The 20689-nt window shown below is 41.9% G+C and overlaps 1 protein-coding gene across 1 annotated transcript in view; it reads left to right on the top strand.

The window, feature by feature from the left end:
- The window catches only part of LOC138883526 (uncharacterized), a 71504-nt gene that overhangs the window by 14679 nt on the left and 36136 nt on the right, over positions 1 to 20689 (top strand). The window lies entirely within an intron of this gene.

The following is a 20689-nucleotide window of genomic DNA, read 5'->3' on the forward strand; positions in this document are numbered from 1 at the left end:
TCATAGTAACTGTTGCGGCGTGTAGCCCGATCCATAGTTTATAGTCGACTACGCTCACTGGGGGTGTACAGACTCCGGAGAGACTCCTACAGCCCAAGCGTTATATCATTGCAGTGCGCAGCCCATTCTAATATATATATCGTTGCGGCGTGCAGCCCGATCCATATAAGTATCGCTGTGGCGTGCAGCCCGATCCATAACTCATACATATATAAATATCCTTACCATTAGGTTCTTAACCTCTCTCAGTCATTAACCTCACAGCCTCTCGGGCATAACAGTAGAAATTAGGGACACTCAGTCCAAACAGTCCTCACATTTAGAAGTAGAGTGATAAACTCAGTTTTAAACATTTAAACAGGTAAAACATGACTGAGGATATGCTTTCAACAAGTAGAGTAAGGAAAAATAGTAAAAATGCCCCTAAGGGTCTCAACAGGTCGGCACAAGGCCCCAAACATGGCATACATCCCATAATATAGTATAAATAACTAAAGTACGGAATATCATAAGGTTTCGAATCAAATAAGCGGCTTAATAGTCGCTATGGGACTTACCAATTCACAATTCCTACCGGTGCACGCTCACACGCTCGTCACCTAGCATGTTGTCACCGCATTTATCTAAACAAGTCAAATACTGGGGTGTTGTACCCTCAGTTCCAGATTTACAATGGTTACTTACCTCAAACCGGTGAAAATACTACTCCGCGACGACTTTGCCCTTCTAATCGGCCTCCACTCGCGTCGAATCTCCAAAATCAGAATCACGACATCAAAATATGCTAAGGGAACGAAGCCTAAGCGAAAACAATCAAATAATACCAAAAAATCTCGAAATTGGTCAAACGCGACCCCCAGGCCCACGTCTTGAAACTCGCTAAAAATCATATCAACAGAATCCTTATCCTCCCACGAGTCCATACATACCAAGAACACTGAATTGAAGTCCAAATGACCCCTCAAATTCTCATTTTAATGTCTCTAAATGTCAAGCCCTAATTCCTAAATTTAGGCTTAGATTCTATGATTTATTAGGTAGATTTCACATTAGAATCGAGTTTTAAGTCGAAAATTCTTACATCCAAGTGATTCCCCTTGAATCCCTCTTCAATCCCCTTCAAAAAGCTCCAAAAACAACCAACAATGGAAGAAATAAACCCCAAATTCGCGGACAAGACGACTATTTAAACCTTCTGCCCAACCCTGAAATCCTTCTTCGCTAACGCGTTCAAAGCGTCGTGTTCGTGAAGCACAAAAATACCTTGACCAAAATTCCTCTTTCGTGATCGCGATCACCCCATCGCGAACGTGATGCTTTACTCAGATAGACCTTCTTGATCACGTTCCCCCTATCGCGAACGCGATGAATTAAATCCCCCTTGAAGCTCAGCTGCCCATTTCTTCTATGTGAACGCGACAACAGCCCCGCGAACGCGATGCACAGATGCCCAGCCCTTCGCGAACGTGCAGCCTTCCTCACGAACACGAAAGCTAAATTTCCAGCTTCCTCAACTGACCCTTCGCGAATGCGAGGCCCCTCTCGCAAACGCAAAGGTCATTTTTCTATAGCACTGACCTGCAATTTTCTACAGCTCCAAACTTCATGGAATGGCCCGATTGACCACCCGAAACTCACCCGAGGCCCCTGGGACCTCAACCAAAGGCACTAAAATATCCCAAAACCTTATTCAAACTTGTACCAATCTTCAAAACACCTCAAACAACATCAAATCAACCAAAACACATCGGACTCAAGCCTAAGTTTCCAAAATCTTCCGAATCCGCTTTTGATCAAAAACCCAATCAAACCACGTCCGAATGACCTGAAATTTTGTACACACATCCCAAATGACAACAAAACCACTACAACTCTCGGAATCCCATTCCAACCCCTATATCAAAATCTCACCTACCAACCGGAAATCGCCAAAAATCTGCTTTCGCCAATTCAAGCTTAAATCTACTCCGGACCTCAAAAACTCATTCCGATCACGCCCCTATGTCCCAAATCACCTCCCGAAGCTAACCGAACCATCAAAACTCACATCTGAGCCCTTTAATACATAAGTCAACATCTAGTTGACTTTTCCAACTTAACCTTCCTCAAAAGAGACTAAGTGTCTCAAACCTTACCAATTCCTTTCCGAATCCTAACCAATCAATCCGATCACATATAGAACCATTATACAAAGCAATAAGAAGCAGAAATGGGGGAAACGGAGAGGTAACTCATGAGATGACTGGCCGGGTCGTCACATCCTTGGGCGATTCTTGGAGATCTTAGAGAGGAGTTTTCACCTAGCATCTTGAGGTAAGTAATTTCTATACAATGTGAGTTAAATATATAGATTATGTGTAGATTAAACTTGTAAAATTTATGAAATCATGTGTTTAGACAAAAAAAACCTAGGTTTTGATAAAAATGTGATTTGACCACGGAAATGATTATGGAATTGAGTGAAAATTATATATTTGAGTTTGTGAGGTTATGGGTAATAACTTTCTTTAAAAAAAATTGGAATCGGGGCACGTGGGTCCGGAGATGAATTTTAGAAATCCTTCAATTGGGATTGGATAATCACTCTAATAGTTAGAATATGAACTCTTGAATATATGTTGATTGATTTATATAACATTTGATTATTTTCGGATTGTTCGGCACCGAGTTGAGGCTTTAGAGTGAATTTGAGGCCGGAAAGTGAGCTTTGAGACGAGGTAAGTCTCTTGTCTAAACTTGTAAGAGGGAATTTACCCCATAGGTAATTTAAATTAATATTTGCTTCTAATTGTGGGGGCTATATACGCACAAGGTGACGAGAGTCCACGCTTAGCTACTATTTATGCTTATGCCCGGGTAGTTTAGGACCAAAATCATGAATTACTTGTAATGTTTGCACCCTACTTATTAATTTAAGTGCCTAAATTATATTAGAACTTGTTAGAGGAATCATAACAAACCGAATTTCACTTGCTTGAATTTAGAGTGGATTACTTTACCGTTAATAGAAATTGTATTACATTCTGTATTAGCCTTGTAATAATGTTTAAGTCAAATACTTATAAAATATCCTTATTTCTTGTGGAGAGGGCCGAACGCCTCAGCATTAGAATAGATGCATCTATGGATCGTACCGCACGTCTATCGGTAGTATACACGTTATTCTTGATCGGGTTGTATGGCCTCGTTATAAATCGTGCTTAATAATACTCGGAGCCTAATCATACTTGATATTATTTTGTGGCTTGTGAGGTTACAAATATTAATGACATGAATTTACTTGGAAATTATTAATTTGTAAAAGAATTATTTGTTCCTGCTTGTTAATGATTTACTATTATTATTTACATAGCCCATGCTTATTTATAATCTATGTAATCATATTGTTAGCTCATAGTAAGTGTCGAAATCGACCCCTAGTCACTATTTCTTCGAGGTTAGACTTGATACTTATTGGGTACATGTTGTTTATGTACTCAATCTACACTTCTACACTGACCGTGCAGGATCTTAGGCAGGTGCATCTGGCGATCACACCGGTGCGCATCCTCGTAACCCTAACGCCTAGTGGTGAGCTGCTTCCTGAGTCGTTCCGCAGCACCTAGAGTCTCTCTTTTACATTTATTTTCTGCCTACTTTTATTTCAAACGTAGCTAGAGTTTTGTAAAATCTATTAGTGCTCATACACTTGTGACATCAGGTCTTGGCACATTTGAAAGTAGACTTGTGGTTTTTGGATTATTTTCTATGGTTATGATTGCACTCAACTGCTTTCGTCTTATTTGTTTAAACATGTTATTTCTTAAATTTTTTAATTAAGGGAAATTTAATTACTTGGAAATTTGTTAAAAAGATAAATCACGTGGTTAGTTCAATATTGGCTTGCTTAGCGGAACGTTGGCTTGCTTAGCGGCTGCGCTGGGCACCATCACGTCCTATAAGTATTTGGGTCGTGACACTTTCCCTTACTTGATTTAGTACACCAAAAATATTTTATTCACTAGTTGCTTTTACATAGTCTTATTTCTTAGTTGCTAAATTAGATAACAATCATCCTCTTTGTTTGAAAGTATAATTAAGCTATTTTACGTTTTCTTCTTTAGTATTTACTTTAATACTAATCTTAAAATTTTCTATGGAATTCGACCCGGACTCAAGTTTGGTATTATCATTGCAACTACCGTTTTCTACTTATTATTGCATGTGAATTGGACGTGATCAATTCTGGAAGCTCATAACACTTGTCCAGCATTCCAGACATGGAGTTGGATAAACTTTTATGTGATTCGGTAAACAAAATAGAAATGTCACCATTGCTAGATCATTTATCTAATAGATGAAGAATGAACCAATAGTGGTATTTATTTATGAATGAGAAATTAAAAATGCCAATTTCACAAATAATTTTAATATTTTTTATTTACATTCGAAATTTAATCCGTGTTTTTTCATTTTTACTTTGAAAATTTTTCCTGGCACTTGAAGTAGCAAACAAATACGTAACTAGGGAAAAGGGATGTAAATGCTAGAGACATGAATGATAGGAGAAAAAATGAAGCATGAAAATGCAAGATAAATAAGAAGTTGAATTAGGATGTTGGGAAGGAGGTCAGCCAAGATCGTTGTGCCCTAACAATGAAAGAATTATGGTGAAAAAAAATACTGAAAGAATCATTTTTTATGTAAATTTTGGCATTAAATCTGAATTTAATATTACCTAAAATTTATCTATTGAACTTTTGAAATTTTTCTTTTTTTTTTGGTTTGGAGTGCAAATTTTGGTTTTTCTTATCTCTATTGAACATTTCAACTAAACAATTATTTGGAGCAGTGCCTGCAGGAATTCTTCTCTCAGAAAGAAATGCCAAGCTCATGCATAAATCATTGAGCCGTCGTCTTCTTCTTTTTATGTTCATGTAATTTTAGTCATTTGATGCTTTTGAAGGAGTATAAATGACTATTAGTGAATGTGTTAGCTATTTACCATTTGTATAATTCAAATGACTATTAGTGAATGTTTTAGCTATTTACCATTTGTGTAATTCCGTTATAAGTAGAGAAGAGAAAGCATACAATTCGAATTGTATTTTCGAACAAAGCAATTGAAGACCAAGGAGGTATCAAGTATTTTGATATTATTTCATTAGAGGTAGTTGAATTACTTATGGTAATGTTATTATTATTGTTGTTTGCCTGCTTAGATACAGTAGTTATTTATTGCAATCAAGAACTCTTTATTTTCCATTTTTTTCATTAATATAATCCTCTTTTTATCATAACGATACAAGTAGCATTATAAAACTTATTCAAGCTACTGGTGTTTTCATAATTTAATAAATGCAATACTTATGGATGAAGAGAAATTATAAACTGAGCAAATTGATTACGCATTTTCTATAACTCCTACAAATTAGTTGCCTACAAATAGTACAAGTTTAATACAAAGACTGTTACCATTATTAGACGCGCTATTATTCCAACTGTAGTCTATAATGTCACGACTCAATTCACACTAAAGGCCGTGATGGCGCCCAACATCGCCGCTAGGCAAGTCAACAGTGAACTATCCATTTAATTGCTCATTCTAATATTTTTTAAGTCATTGATTTTTATTTAATAAAGTAAAAAATAGTAGGCGATCGTAGTAATGCATAGCATAAATTAAATATAAGAGTAAAGTAGTGAATTTAATAATAAAAAATTATGAATATCTACTAGAATTTTTCAAAATTCGGTCTCACAAGTGCACGAGTAAACTAGTAGAATATATAAAGCCTCCTATACTACTGTTTGGAGTAAGATAGACAGAAAAATAAATACAACAAGGAAGAGACTCTGGGTGCTGCAAAACGGAGCATAGGAAGCAGCTCACCACTAAGGCTCTGGGTAACCGGGGTACGCGCCTGACTGGCCACCAGATGCACCTGCCTCAGATCCTGCACGAGTAGTACAAAAGTGTAGCGTGAGTACATAAACAATATATACCCAGTAAGTATCTAGTCTAAACTCGAACAAATAGTGACGAGACGTTGACATCGACACATACAAGAGGTCAATAAATAAAGTGTGGAAATCATAAGTAGGCATGAAATATAACAATAAACTGAAATAAGAAGCAGTAAATAATGATTCTTAAATATAATATCAATTTAAAGTCTCCAAATATCACAAGCCAAAGTCTTTAACATATAAGAGAAACCAGACAATTTATAAGTCTCAAATCAAGAAAAGAAATATGAAGTATAATCGGACTCCGAACAATATCACGTACGATTTATGCCAAGGTCACATGGCCCGATCCGGAATAGTGTATACACTGCCAAGTGTCAACCGACGTGAACCATAGATGCATCTAATATACTACCGAGGCGTTCGGCCCGATCCACAGGAATAGAGAATACCTTATAAACTCTGATAATGACTACTATATAAGAATAATATTCAAAGAAGGCATAAATTTCACTAACAATCAAGTATTTTACCAAAACTCAAAGTAATGAAGCTGAGTCTTTAAAAATCCTTTATCCAATTTTAATTATAAATTTAGGTAATTAAACTAACAAGTTGGGTGCAAATAATACAAGTAATGCATGGTAGAGTCCTAAAACTATCCGGACATAAATATGATTTTTGACTACGTACAGACTCTCGTCACATCGTGCGCACGTAGCACCCACAATTATTAGCCAATCACCATTTATAATACCTACGGTGATAATTCTCTCTTACAAAGTTAGCCAAGAGACTTACTTCGTTTTCAAGTCCTTTTTCCGGTCCACAAGTCACACTAAAAGTCTCAAATCGGTGCCACGCAAATTCAGAACTAGCCAAATATTGTAAAAACTAATTAATATATGCTCAAAAGTTTATCATTTTACTATTAGAGTAATTACCCAACCCAAATTGGAAGGTTTCTAAAATTCAATCCCAGGCCCACATGCCCGGATTCCGGAATTTTTGTAAATAAATGTTACCCATAACCTCACGAATACAAATATATAATTTCTACTCAATTCCGTAATTATTTTTGTGGTATAATCCCATTTTTATCAAAACTTAGGTTTTTTCAACAAAATCTTACAATTTACATGTTAAAATCTACCCAAAATTTATTTATTAAACTCACATTAAGTAATAATTACTTACCTTACAATGATAGGTGAACAATCCCTCTCCAAGAGCTCCAAAATCGGCTAACCCAAAGTAAAATGAGAGAAAATGCCTAAGTCCCGATTTAAAACAAGTCCCTGCCAAGATTTTCCCCTTTCGCAATCGCGATAATGCCCTTGCGATCGCGAAGGAAAAACTCTTCAGGCTTGTGAAAGTCTTCTTCGCGATCACGATAAGACTCACGCGAACATGATGCATTGAGTAGCCCTCTCATCGCGAACGTTAGCCTCCCTTTGCGAACGCGAGAAGGGCATCTGACTTGCCCAGCCCAAGGCCCAGGCCTGCTACGCGAACGCGAAGGCCACTGATTCCAAACCTTAGCGAACGTGAAGAACAAAATCACCCAGTCCCCAAATCTTTCACCGCAATGCGGGGGTCCTTCCGTGTTCTTGAAGAAGGAAACCATAACAACATTTTCTTCAATTTTTTACTAAGCTTTGGGTGGTCCGAAACACACCCAAATCACCCGGACCCCATCCAAATGTACCAACAAGTCCATAAACGTAATACTGAACTGCTCAAACAATTGGAATACGTAAAACAACATTGAAACAAAGAATCGCATCCCAAAACCAAATCAAAACCAAATTGATTTTGTTTTGAGCGTTCCAAAGGTTGGAAAAAGTTTGAATGAGGTTATGGGATATGTTGATAGGTTTGGTTGAGGTCTTGGGGGCTTCGGGAGAGTTTCGGGTGGTCAATCGGACCATTTCATGCTTTGGAAAAGTTGTAGATTTTTTAGCTTCAGTTGTTGCAGAGTTTTCTTCTTAGCAATCACGTAGGGAGTCTCACGATCGCGTAGAGCTTATAAAGGGTCAGACCAGGTTGTTCTTCGCGTTCGCAAAGTTGGAGACGCGATCGCTTAAGGCTGTGAGGTTCTTGTTCGCTAACGCGTGGAGAAGGTCGCATTCACGTAAAGTTAAGGGGAGTAGGGGATTGACCTGGAGTTTGTTCATTGCGAACGCGGTCCTCTGTCCGCGATCGCGTAGGTGTTGGATGCTTGAGCATCTCATTCGACGCGTTTGCGTAGGGTAAAATTTGGGTTCTAAGAATTTGTGTTGCGCGATCGCGAAGGAGGTCCCGCAATCGCGATGAAGGAATTTAGGCCTGGGTAGAAGGTTTAAAAGGTCGTCTTATCCGCGAATGTGGGGTTTATTTCTTCCATGGTTGGTCATTTTTGGAGCTTTTTAAAGGGTGTTGAAGAGGGATTCAAGGGGAATCACTTGGAGGTAAGATTCTTGGACTTAAAACTCGATTCTAATGTGATTTCCACCTAAATAATCATGGAAATTAAGCCAAAAATTGAAGAACTAGGGCTTGGAAATTTAAACTTTTGATTGAGGATTTGAAGGACCATTTGAGGTCGGATTTCAGAACTTTTGATATGTATGAAATTGTGGGGAGATAAGGAATCTATTGATTTAAAAATTATCGAATTCTGAGACGTGGGCCCAGGGGCTGGGTTTTGGTAATTTCGGGATTTGTGTCATATTTTGATTATTTTCGCTTGGGCTTCGTTCCCTTAGCATATTTTGACATCCTCGTTCTGATTTTGGATAGATTCAACGTGAGTGGAGACCGATTCGAGGGGCAAAGGCATCGCGAGCTAGAGATTTGACCAGTTCGAGGTGAGTAATGATTGTAAATGATGTTCTGAGGGTATGAAATCCCAGACTTGCACATCGTTGCGCTATATTTAGGTGATGCACACACTTGATGACGAGCATGGGGTCGTGCACTGTTGGGGATTGTGACTTAGTCCGTCCCGAATGACTATTTTACCGCGTATTTGACTGAAATCTATTTGCTATCATTATGATTTGGGCTGAATGCCATATTTGGGCCTTGTGCCAACTATTTGAACCCTTCGGGGATTTTTACTGGTATTTCCTCACTGTTTTGATTTTATACTTGAAATCAGTCATGTTATATTTCACTGTTTTTGTACTCGGCCATGTTTACTCTGTTTTAACACTCACATGATCTTTTAAATGATATTTTTGGGCTGAGAATCATGTTTTACTATTGCCCGAGTGGCTTGTGAGGATTTTGACTAAGTAAGGCCGAGGGCCTATGTTGTGAGGAAACATTTTATACTGATTATGAGGCCGAGGGCCTGAGAAATGTAAGCCACGAGGTGGTTTGATTGATATGAGGCCGAGGGCCTAGTGATGATGCCACGAGGTGGCTTAATATTGCGCTTGGGCCGTAAGGGGCTCCTCCAAGAGTCTGTACACCCCCAGTGATCGCGGGTACCCATTGTGATGTGAAATTGAGCCCGAGGGGCTGGTATCATTCTATGTGATTGCTCGAGGGGCTGGTATCGTTCTATGTGATTGCCCGAGGGGCTGGTATTGTTCTATGTGATTGCCCGAGGGGCTGGTATTGTTCTATATGATTGCCCGAGGGGCTGGTTTTCCGAGATGTTGCCTGAGGGGCGGATTTGTTGATACTGTGCCCGAGGGGCAAACCTTTATGTGTTTACTTTTCATAATTAACTGCCAATTACCTGCTTAATTGTTGAAAAAGGCTTTTCATGAAGTTAAATTTGAGTTAAAGGATTTTTACCTATCTTTCACTGGTTTTACTGTTTTGAATGGTTTTACTGCTTCATTATAGCATGCTTTGTGCCTTACGTGATTTCCTGCTTTCAGTCTTTATTTATGATTATTACTCACTGAGTCGGAGTACTCACTTTACTCCCTGTACCCTGTATGCATATTCAGGCGTATCTGGTCCCGCTCCCGAGTGTTGATCAGTTCTAGCTCAGGCGGATCCGAGGAGCCTCTAGGTAGCTGTTGGCGTTTGCAGCCCGGAACTCTTCCCTATCTTACTTCTACATGTTCTCAATTTCTGTATCAAACTCTGTAGTTATATATATTTGGAGCATTCCGTTTTGTAAGATGCTCATGACTAGTGACACTCCGGTATCGGGCTGTGTTGTGTTATTTTCCGCGAATTATGCTATTATCGATTAACTTTGGATTATCGTATCATGCTTTAGATTTATTTATTTTTGTTTAACTGTTAATAATTGGATATGGGAAGTGTCGGCTGGCCTTGTCTTCACAAAAGGCGCCATCACAACCGGGTCCGGGATTAGATTTGTGACAAGTTGGTATCGGAGCCTAAGTTACATAGGTCTCATGAGTCATGAGCAGGTTTAGTATAGTCTTGCGGATTAGTACGGAGATGTCTGTATTTATCCCTGAGAGGCTGCAGAACTTTTAGGAAAAGCTTCATATTCTTGAAATGCTTATCATGCGTCCTTGATTCAGCTTGAAATATAACTCTTTGAATTCCTTCCACGCATTCGTATGTGCACATGAGCGCTCGATATCGGATATGCATCGATGGCTTGTGATTCCCTGATCGAGGGGTGAGATGTGATCTCTGTGCGTTGATGTTGGACCAGTATGGAGGACTCGAGGCCGGATTTTTGCCTATATCTTGAGCCATGAGCTGTTGATTTCGTGAGCGCATGTTTTTGGATCCATATGTTCTGTTCTATCCCTATTAATGGAGGTAATGACTGGATAATTACGTGATGAGTGTGATATGACTGCGAGATGTATACATGTGATTTGGAAGCGACGAGAAGGGTCTGCTGGAGGATAGAAGGGCTATTAGGTGCTCAATTTTCATCTTGATTTGAGGTATAGCCCCGAGTTATGGGTGTGTGAAGAATTTTTCCATGTTTTCTAGTAGAGAGTTGAGTAAATTTCATGTTGCGGCCTGAGTTCAGACTCAGGAAGTTTAAGTGATTACGTAATGTTTATGACGGTGGAAGGTATACAGAAATGTTAGTTTGAGGTAAAGCAGGTGGGGTTATCTCCTGCGTATTGTTCTAAAGTTTGTGTAATCCCTTGTGTCATTTATTGGAAGATCTCTGTTACTAGGGAAATATATTTTACAATTTGAATTTGGGTTGCTCAAAAGAGTAGGCTCGACTACTACGAGAGTGAATGCGAGATTTGTAGAAGATATAAAGTACCAGATGGTTTGTGTTTCACGAGCTTATGAAGGATTGAGTTTAATCTCACTATGGTATTATGGCAGCAATAAAGTATATGTGTTATGAGTTATTGTGTATGTTTTGGTCTATGGCTTCGAGACAAGTGGGGGAGTCCACTATTAATTAGTCGATTGCACAGTTATGTGCTATGTTGGTTCCAGTTTGAGGCGTACAGGTGAATCAGTCATCTGCTTCAGCGCCAGTTACTTCACCACCATCCGCCCAGCCAGCTAGGGGTGGAGGTCAGCCTGCTAGGGGTCGCCCCAGAGGAGGAGGTCGATCAAGTGGCGGTCAGGCCCGTTTCTATGCACTTCCGGGCAAACCCGATGCTATTGGTTTAGATGCGGTTATTACTTGTATTATTTCAGTTTGCCACAGAGATGCCTCTGTATTATTTTATCCCGGTTCCACCCTTTCTTATGTGTCATCATACTTTGCTCGTTATTTGGGTATGCCCCCTGAGTTTCTTGCTTCACCTACTCATGTATCCACCCTGGTGGGCGACACTGTTGTTGTAGACCGTGTGTACCGGTCGTGTGTGGTGACTATTGGGGTCTGGAGCCCCGTATGGATATTTTATTGTTGTGTATGGTGGATTTCGATGTCATTTTGGGCATGGATTGTCTATCTCCATGTCGTGCTATTCTGGACTGTCATGATAAGACAGTCACATTGGCTATACCAGGTGTATCACGGATTGAGTGGCGGGGTGTGACTGATTATGTTCCTAGTAGAGTGATCTCATTCTTGAAAGCCCATCATATGGTTGGGAAGGGTTGTGTTTCGTATCTAGCCTTTGTGAGGGATTTCGGTGCTAAGACTCCTAGTATTGATTCTATTCCAGTTGTGAGGGATTTTCCCGATGTATTTCCTGCAGACCCGCCGGGCATGCCACCGGACAGGGATATTGATTTTGGTATTGACCTGGTGCTGGGCACTTAGCCCATTTCTATTCCGGCGTATCATATGGCACCAGCGGAGTTGAAGGAATTAAAGGAGCAGCTTTAGGAACTCTTTGATAAAGGGTTCATTCGGCCTAGTGTGTCAAATTGGGTGCGCCGGTTCTATTTGTGAAAAAGAAGGATGGCACTATGAGGATGTGTATTGATTATAGACAATTGAACAAGGTAACAATTAAGAACAAGTATCCTTTGCCTTGCATTGATGATTTATTCGACCAGCTTCAGGGAGCAAGAGTGTTCTCCAAGATTGATCTCTGTTCAAGTTATCACCAGTTGAAGATCAGGGACTCGAATATTCTTAAGACAGCTTTTAGGACCTGATATTGTCATTATGAGTTCTTGGTGATGTCTTTTGGGCTGACCAATGCCCCAGCATCGTTCATGTATTTGATGAACAGCGTGTTTCGACCTTATCTCGACTCATTTTTCATAGTCTTCATTAATGATATTCTAGTGTATTAGCGTAGTCAGGAGGAGCACCCGGAGTATTTGAGAGTTGTGTTGCAGAGATTTAGGGAGGAGAAGCTTTATGCAAAATTCTCCAAGTGTGAGTTTTGGCTCAGTTCAGTGGCTTACTTTGGGCATGTGGTGTCCAGCGAGGGTATTCAGGTTGATCCGAAGAAGATGGAGGCGGTTCAGAGTTGGCCCAGACCGTCCTCAGCCACAGAGATTCACAGCTTTCTTAGTTTGGCGGGTTATTATCGCCATTTTTTCTAGGATTCTCATCTATCGCATCTCCCTTGACTAAGTTGACTCCGGGGGTGTTTCATTTGTACGGTCGGACGAGTGTAAAGAGAGCTTTCAGTAGCTCAAGATAGCTTTGACCACAGCTCCAGTGTAAGTTTTTCCATCAGCTTCAGGTTCATATACCGTGTATTGTGATGCTTCGAGAGTTGGCATTGGTTGTGTGTTGATGCAGGAGGGTAGAGTTATTGCTTATGTTTCTCGTCAGTTGAAGCCCCATGAGAAGAACTACCCCGTTCATGATTTGGAGTTAGCTGCCATAGTTCACGTGTTGAAGATTTGGACGCATTACTTGTATGGTGTGTCTTGTAAAGTGTTTACTGATCATCGTAGCCTCCAGCACTTGTTCAAGAAGAAGGATCTTAATTTGAGGCAGCGAAGATGGTTAGAGTTGCTAAAGGATTATGATATCACTATATTGTACCATCCGGGAAAGGCCAATGTGGTAGCCGATGCTTTGAGCCGAAAGGAGGTGAGTATGGAAAGTTTGGTATCTATTCCAGTTGGGGAAAGACCTCTTGCAGCTGATGTTCAGGCCTTGGCCAATCGGTTCATAAGGTTAGATATTTCGGAGCCCAGTCGGGTATTAGCTTGTGTGGTTTCTCGGTCTTCCTTATTTGATCACATCAGAGAGTGCCAGTATGATGATCCACATTTACTTGTCCTTAAGGACAGAGTTTAGCACGATAATGCCAGAGATGTGACCATTGGTGACGATGGGGTGTTGAGGATGCACGGCCGTATTTGTGTGCCCAATGTGGATGGGTTTTGGGAGTTGATTCTGGAGAAGGCCCATAGCTCGCGGTATCCCATTCATCTGTTCATCTGGGTGCCACGAAGATGTATCAGGATTTGAGGCAGCACAATTAGTGGAGGAGAATGAAGAAAGATATTGTGGGATTTGTAGCTAGGTGTCTCAATTGTCGGCAGGTGAAATATGAGCATCAGAGACCGGGTGTCTTGCTTCAGCAGATAGATATTCCAGATTGGAAGTGGGAAAGGATCACTATGGACTTTGTAGTTATGGACTTTGAGGAAGTTCAATGCTATTTGGGTGATTGTGGATCGACTGACCAAGTCCGCACACTTCATTCCTGTGTGTATTACCTATTCTTCATAGCGGTTGGCAGAGATCTATATCCGAGAGATTGTTTGTTTGCATGGTGTCCTAGTTTCTATCATTTCAGATAGGGGCACTCAGTTTTTATCGCAATTTTGGAGGTCTATGCAGCAAGAGTTGGGTACTCAGGTTGAGTTGAGCACAGCTTTTCACCCTCAGATGGACGGGCAGTCCAAGCACACTATTTAGATACTGGAGGACATATTGTGTGCTTATGTCATTGATTTCGGAGGGTCATGGGATCAGTTTCTACTGTTTGCAGAGTTTGCTTATAACAACAGCTACCAGTCGAGTATTCAGATGGCTCCATATGAGGCTTTGTATGGGAGGCGGTGTAGATCTCCAATTGGTTGGTTCAAGCCTGGTGAGGCTAGGCTATTGGGGACAGACTTGGTGCAGGATGCCTTAGAAAAGGTGAAGTGATTCAGGATGGGCTTTGTACAGTGCAATCAAGGCAAAAGAGCTATGATGATAGGATGTTTCGAGATGTGTCCTACATGGTTGGCGAGAAGGTTCGATTGAAGGTTTCACCCATGAAGGGAGCTATGAGATTTGGGAAGAAAGGGAAATTGAGTCCTCGGTTCATTGGGCCTTTTGAGGTGCTTCGGAGGATTGGAGAGGTGGTTTATGAGCTTGCTTTGCCACCCATCTTATCGAGTGTGCATCCGGTATTTCATGTTTCTATGCTCCGAAAGTATATTGGGTATCCGTCTCATGTTATATTTCAGCACGGTTCAGTTGGATGATGATTTGACTTATGATGTGGAGCCAGTAGCTATTTTGGGTCGTCAGGTTCGAAAGTGGAGGTCAAAGGATATAGCTTCAGTGAAAGTGCAGTGGGGAGGTCGGCCCGTAGAGGAGGCTACCTGGGAGACCGAGCGGGAGATGCAGAGAACATATCCTCACCTGTTTGAGGCTTCAGGTATGTTTCTTGACTCGTTCGAGGATGAACGTTTGTTTAAGTTGGGGAGGATGTGACGACTCGGCTAGTCGTCTCATGAGTTACCGCTCCATTTTTCCCATTTCTGCTTCCTTATGCTTTGTTTATCCGTGTTATGTGGTATCAGGTTGGTCAGATCGAATCCGGAATGATTTTGGTAAGGTTTGAGACACTTAGTCTCTTTTGAGAAAGCTTAAGTTGGAAAAGTTAACCGGATGTTGACTTATGTGTTAGAGGGCTTGGATGTGAGTTACGATGGTTCGGATAGCTTCGGGAGGTGATTTGGGACTTAGGAGCGCGATCAGAATGAGTTTTGGAGGTTCGGGGTAGATTTAGGCTTGAATTGGCGAAGTTGATATTTTGGCGATTTCCGGTTGGTAGGCGAGATTTTGATATAGGGGTCGGAATGGAATTTCGAGAGTTGCAGTAGTTCCGTTGTGTCATTTGGGATGTGTGTGCAAAATTTCAGGTCATTCGGACGTGGTTTGGTTGGGTTTTTTATCAACAGCGTAATTTAGAAGATTTTGGAATTCTTAAGCTTGAATCCGATGAGAATTTGGTGTTTCGATATTGTTTTGAGCGTTCCGAAGGTTGGAACAAGTTTGAATGAGGTTATGGGATATGTTGGTATGTTTGGTTGAGATTTTGGGGGCCTCGGGTGAGTTTCGGATGGTCAATCAGACCATTCATGCTTTGGAAAAGCTGTAGATTTTTGAGCTTCGGCTGTTGCAGAGTTTTCTTTTTCGCAATCGCGTAGGGAGTCTCGCGATCGCGTAGAGCTTTTGAAGGGGTAGACCAGGTTGTTCTTCGCGTTCGTGAAGTTGGAGACGCGATCGCGTAAGGCTGTGAGGTTCTTGTTCGCGAACGCGTGGAGAAGGTCGCGTTCGTGTAGAGTTAAGTGGACTAGGGGATTGACCTGGAGTTTGTTCATCGCGAACGCGGTCCCCTGTCCGCAATCGCATAGGTGTTGGATGCCTGAGCATCGCGTTCGCATGGGAGTTGACGCGTTCGCGTAGGGTAAAATTTGGATTCTGATAATTTGTGCTTCGCGATCGCGATGAAGGAATTTAGGCCTGGGCAGAAGGTTAAAAAGGTCATATTGTCCGCGAATGTGGGGTTTATTTCTTCCATTGTTGGTCATTTTTGGAGCTTTTTGAAGGGGATTGGAGGTAAGATTCTTGGACTTACTCGATTCTAATGTGAATTCCACCTAAATAATCATGGAAATTAAGCCAAAAATTGAAGAACTAGGGCTTGGAAATTTAGACATTTGATTGAGGATTTGAAGGATTATTTGAGGTCGGATTTCAGAATTTTTGATATGTATGAACTCGTGGGGAGATAAGGAATCTATTGATTTAAAAATTATCGTATTTCGAGATGTGGGCCCGGGGGTTGGGTTTTGGTTATTTCGGGATTTCTGTCGTATTTTGATTATTTTCGCTTGGGCTTCGTTCCCTTAAAGTATTTTGGCGTCCTCGTTCTGATTTTGGATAGATTCAACGCGAGTGGAGGCCGATTCGAGGGGAAACGACATCGCGAGCTAGAGATTTGACCTGTTCGAGGTGAGTAATAATTGTAAATGATGTTCTGAGGGTATGAAACCCCGAACTTGCACTTCGTTGCGCTATATTGAGGTGACGCACACGCTTGATGACGAGCGTGGGGTCGTGCACTATTGGGAATTGTGACTTAGTCCATCCCGAATGACTATTTTACCGCGTATTTGACTGAAATCTATTTGCTATCATTATGATTTGGGCTGAATGCCATATTTGGGCTTTGTGCCAACTATTTGAACCCTTCGGGGATTTTTACTGGTATTTCCTCACTGTTTTGACTTTATACTTGAACTCAGTCATGTTATACTTCACTGTTTTCATACTCAGCCATGTTTACTCTGTTTTAACACTTACATGATCTTTTAAATGATATTTTGGGCTGAGAATCATGTATTACTATTGCCCGAGTGGCTTGTGCGGATTTTGACTGAGTAAGGCCGAGGACCTATGTTGTGAGAAAACATTTAATACCGATTATGAGGATAAGGGCCTAAGATATATATGCCACGAGGTGGCTTGATATTGTGCTTGGGCTGTAAGGGGCCCCTCCAAGAGTCTGTACACCCCCAGTGAGCGCGGGTACCCATTGTGATGTGAGATTGAGTCCGAGAGGCTGGTATCGTTCTATGTGATTGCCCGAGTAGCTTGTATCGTTCTATATGATTGCCCGAGGGGCTGGTATCGTTCTATGTGATTGTCCGAGGGGCTGGTATTGTTCTATGTGATTGCTCGAGGGGCTGGTATTGTTCCGAGATGTTGCTCGAGGGGCGGATTTGTTGATACTGTGCCCGAGGGGCGAACCTTTATGTGTTTACTTTTCATAATTGATTGCCAATTACCTGCTTAATTGTTGAAAAAGGCTTTTCATGAAGTTAAATTTGAGTTAAAAGATTTTTACCTATCTTTCACCGATTTTACTGTTTTGAATGGTTTTACTGCTTCATTAAAGCATTCTTTGTGCCTTACGTGATTTCCTGCTTTTAGTCTTTATTTATGATTATTACTCACTGAGTTGGAGCACTCACTTTACTCCCTGCACCCTATGTGCAGATTCAGGCGTATCTGGTCCCGCTCCCGAGGCTGATCAGTTCCGGCTTAGGCGGATCCGAGGAGTCTCTAGGTAGCTGTTGGTGTTCGCAGCCCGGAGCTCTTCCCTATCTTACTTCTACATGTTCTCAGTTTCTTATCAAACTCTATAGTTATATATGTTTGGAGTATTCTATTTTTTAGATGCTCATGACTAGTGACACCCCGGTATCGGGCTGTGTTGGAATATTTTCCGCGAATTATGCTATTATCGGTTAACTTTGGATTATCTTATCATGCTTTAGATTTATTTCTTATGGTTTAACTGTTAATAATTGGATATAGGAAGTGTCGGTTGGCCTTGTCTTCATGAGAGGTGCCATCACGACCGGGTTCGGGTTTAGGGTCGTGACACGAATAAACCCCTTATCAAGGAGTTCCTGAAGCGCTCCTTCAACTCTTTCAACTCCGCCAGTGCTATACGATATGGTGGAATAGAAATGGGCTGAGTGCCTAGCACCAGATCAATACCAAAATCAATATCCCTGTCCAGTGGCATGCCCGGCAGGTCTACAGGAAAAACATCGGGAAAATCCCTCACAACAGGAATAGAATCAATACTGGGAGTCTCTGCACCGACATCCCTCACAAAGGCTAAGTATGAAAGACATCCCTTCACAACTATCTGTTGGGTCTTCAGAAATGAAATCACCCTACTGGGGACAAAATCGGTTGAACCTCGTCACTCAATCAATGGTACACCAGGCATAGCCAACGTCATTGTCTTAGCATGACAGTCCAAAATAGCACGACATGGAGATAGTCAATCCATGCCCAATATCACATCAAAGTCCACCATACAAAGCAATAACAGGTTCACTCGGGTCTCCAGACCCCAATAGTCACCACACACGACTAGTACACATGGTCCATTTGAATAATATCGCCCACCAAAGTAGATACACGAACAGATGAAACAAGAGACTCATAGGACATATCCAAACAACGAGCAAAATATGATGACACATATGAAAAAGTGGAACCAGGATCAAATAACATAGAGGCATCTCTGTGGCAGACTAAGACAATAAATGTAATCACAGCATCTGAAGCAATAGCATCAAGTCTAGCTGGGAGTGCATAGAAATGATCCTGACCACCACCTGATCGACCTCCCTCTATGGGGCAACCCCTAGCTGACTGACCCCCACATCTAGATGCCTGAGCGGGTAGTGAAGTAACTAGAGCTGAAGTCGAGGGCTGACCCCTCTACTAAGACGGGCACTTAAAAAGATGAGGACACTGCCTCCTTATATGCCCAAACTCTCCACACTCGTAACAACTCCCCGGTGCTGGAGACGGGGACTGAAGGGAACCCCTAGCACCAGGATAACTAGCAGATGCACCTAGCATAGAAGAGCCCTGAACTGATGGAGAACGGGACGAACTCTGGGCTGGAAGGGCACTGAGTGATGAATAGCCCTGATGAGAACTGTGAGAACCATGACTCGATAATGCCCCCACAATAACCTGGGTGAGCTAACTAAGTATGCTTGAATGCTTGGCCTCTGCCATGCTGAAACTGACCTCTCGAAGGAGCACCACCAAAACTACCAGATCCCCGAGGCCTCTTGGCCTCCCTCTTATCTTGCTCCTGGCGACAAACTGACTCAATCTCGCGGGTGATGTCAACAACCTCCTCAAAAGTAGCACCTGACACCCTCTCCTTGGTCATGAGAATCTGAAGATGATATGTGAGGCCATCAACGAACCTCCTGATGCTCTCTCTATCTGTACAAACCAACTAGACCATATGAGGAGATAATGCAGAGAACCGCATCTCATATTGTGTCACAGTCATATCTCCCTGATGCAACTGCTCAAACTGCCTGTGCAGCTCTTCCCTATGAGACTGTAGCACGTACTTCTCCAGAAATAAAATGGAGAACTGCTGCTAGGTAAGGGGCGCTACATCAACAGGCACACGCCTCTCATAAGCCTCCCACCAAGTAAAGGCACCTCCAAAAAACTGAAAAAGTAGTAAATGCTACACCACTAGTCTCCAAAATACCCAAAAAATCCTCTGACACTTGTCCAAGAAACCCTGGGCATCCTCGCCCTCAGTACCACTGAAAATCAGAGGCTAAAGTCTACCAAACCTCTCCAATCGACGTTGCTCGTTGTCAGGCATAACTGGTACCACATACTCCTGAGCTGGTGCAACCGGCTGGGCTGGAGGTGCCCCCGATGTCTGAAGTCCCTGCACAACCTGCTCAGGTGTGCGAGCAACGGGAGTCTGATTACCTCACCCGGCCTAAGAAGTAGTTGCGGCCATAGTAACTGAAACCGCTTGAGCCAGGCCAGTGCATACTAATAGAATCTGAGCTAAAGCCTCCTGAAGGCCTGGAATCACAATATGCACAGCCGGTGCCTGAGCTGGTGCTGCTTGAGCATCCGCAACTAGGACCTGAACCTGAACTGGGGCGGCTGGTGGATCTATAGGTGTTGTCCTAGCCGATGTGCGTGCTACACCCCTGCCCCTACCACGGCCTTGACTGCGTCCTCGGCCTCTAGTGGCCCCAGCTGATGGTACTGGTGGTCGTCCGTCCTGACCGGTAGCACGTGTCCTCACCATCTATGAGAGAATAGAATAACAAAAGTTTAGTACTAGAAGTTTAGCAAGCATCCTTGGCCTCTAGTGGCCCTAGCTACCTTGCAGTCTCCGGTAAAGCTCTGAGAGTACTGGGAACCCTCACTCTGCTACTCGGGTACTTGGATCTGCACACAAGGTGCAGGGAGTAACATGAGTACGCCAACTTAGTAAATAACTAAAGTAAATAAGGTTTGAGTACAGTGACGAGCAGTTAAAAATCATATATAAGAGTGTTCAACAGCATATCAAGTCAAACTCAACAGTTTAATAGCTAGTTACTTTGTAAAAACTTCAGTTTCAATTGAAATTCTTTGAAATCATTTATTCAACATTCTTCAACAGAGGCCTAGTATTATAAAAGAGTGAAAACATCAAAATGTCATAAACGGGCCCCTCGGGGAAGGTATCACTCACAATATAGCCTCTCGGGCAAGCCTCTTAGTCACTCGTCAACAGTACTCACACTCAGCACTCTGGCTCAACAACATCTCATAGGA

Source organism: Nicotiana sylvestris, chromosome 12, assembly GCF_000393655.2.
Source record: "Nicotiana sylvestris chromosome 12, ASM39365v2, whole genome shotgun sequence".
In the NCBI taxonomy this organism is placed as follows: domain Eukaryota; kingdom Viridiplantae; phylum Streptophyta; class Magnoliopsida; order Solanales; family Solanaceae; genus Nicotiana; species Nicotiana sylvestris.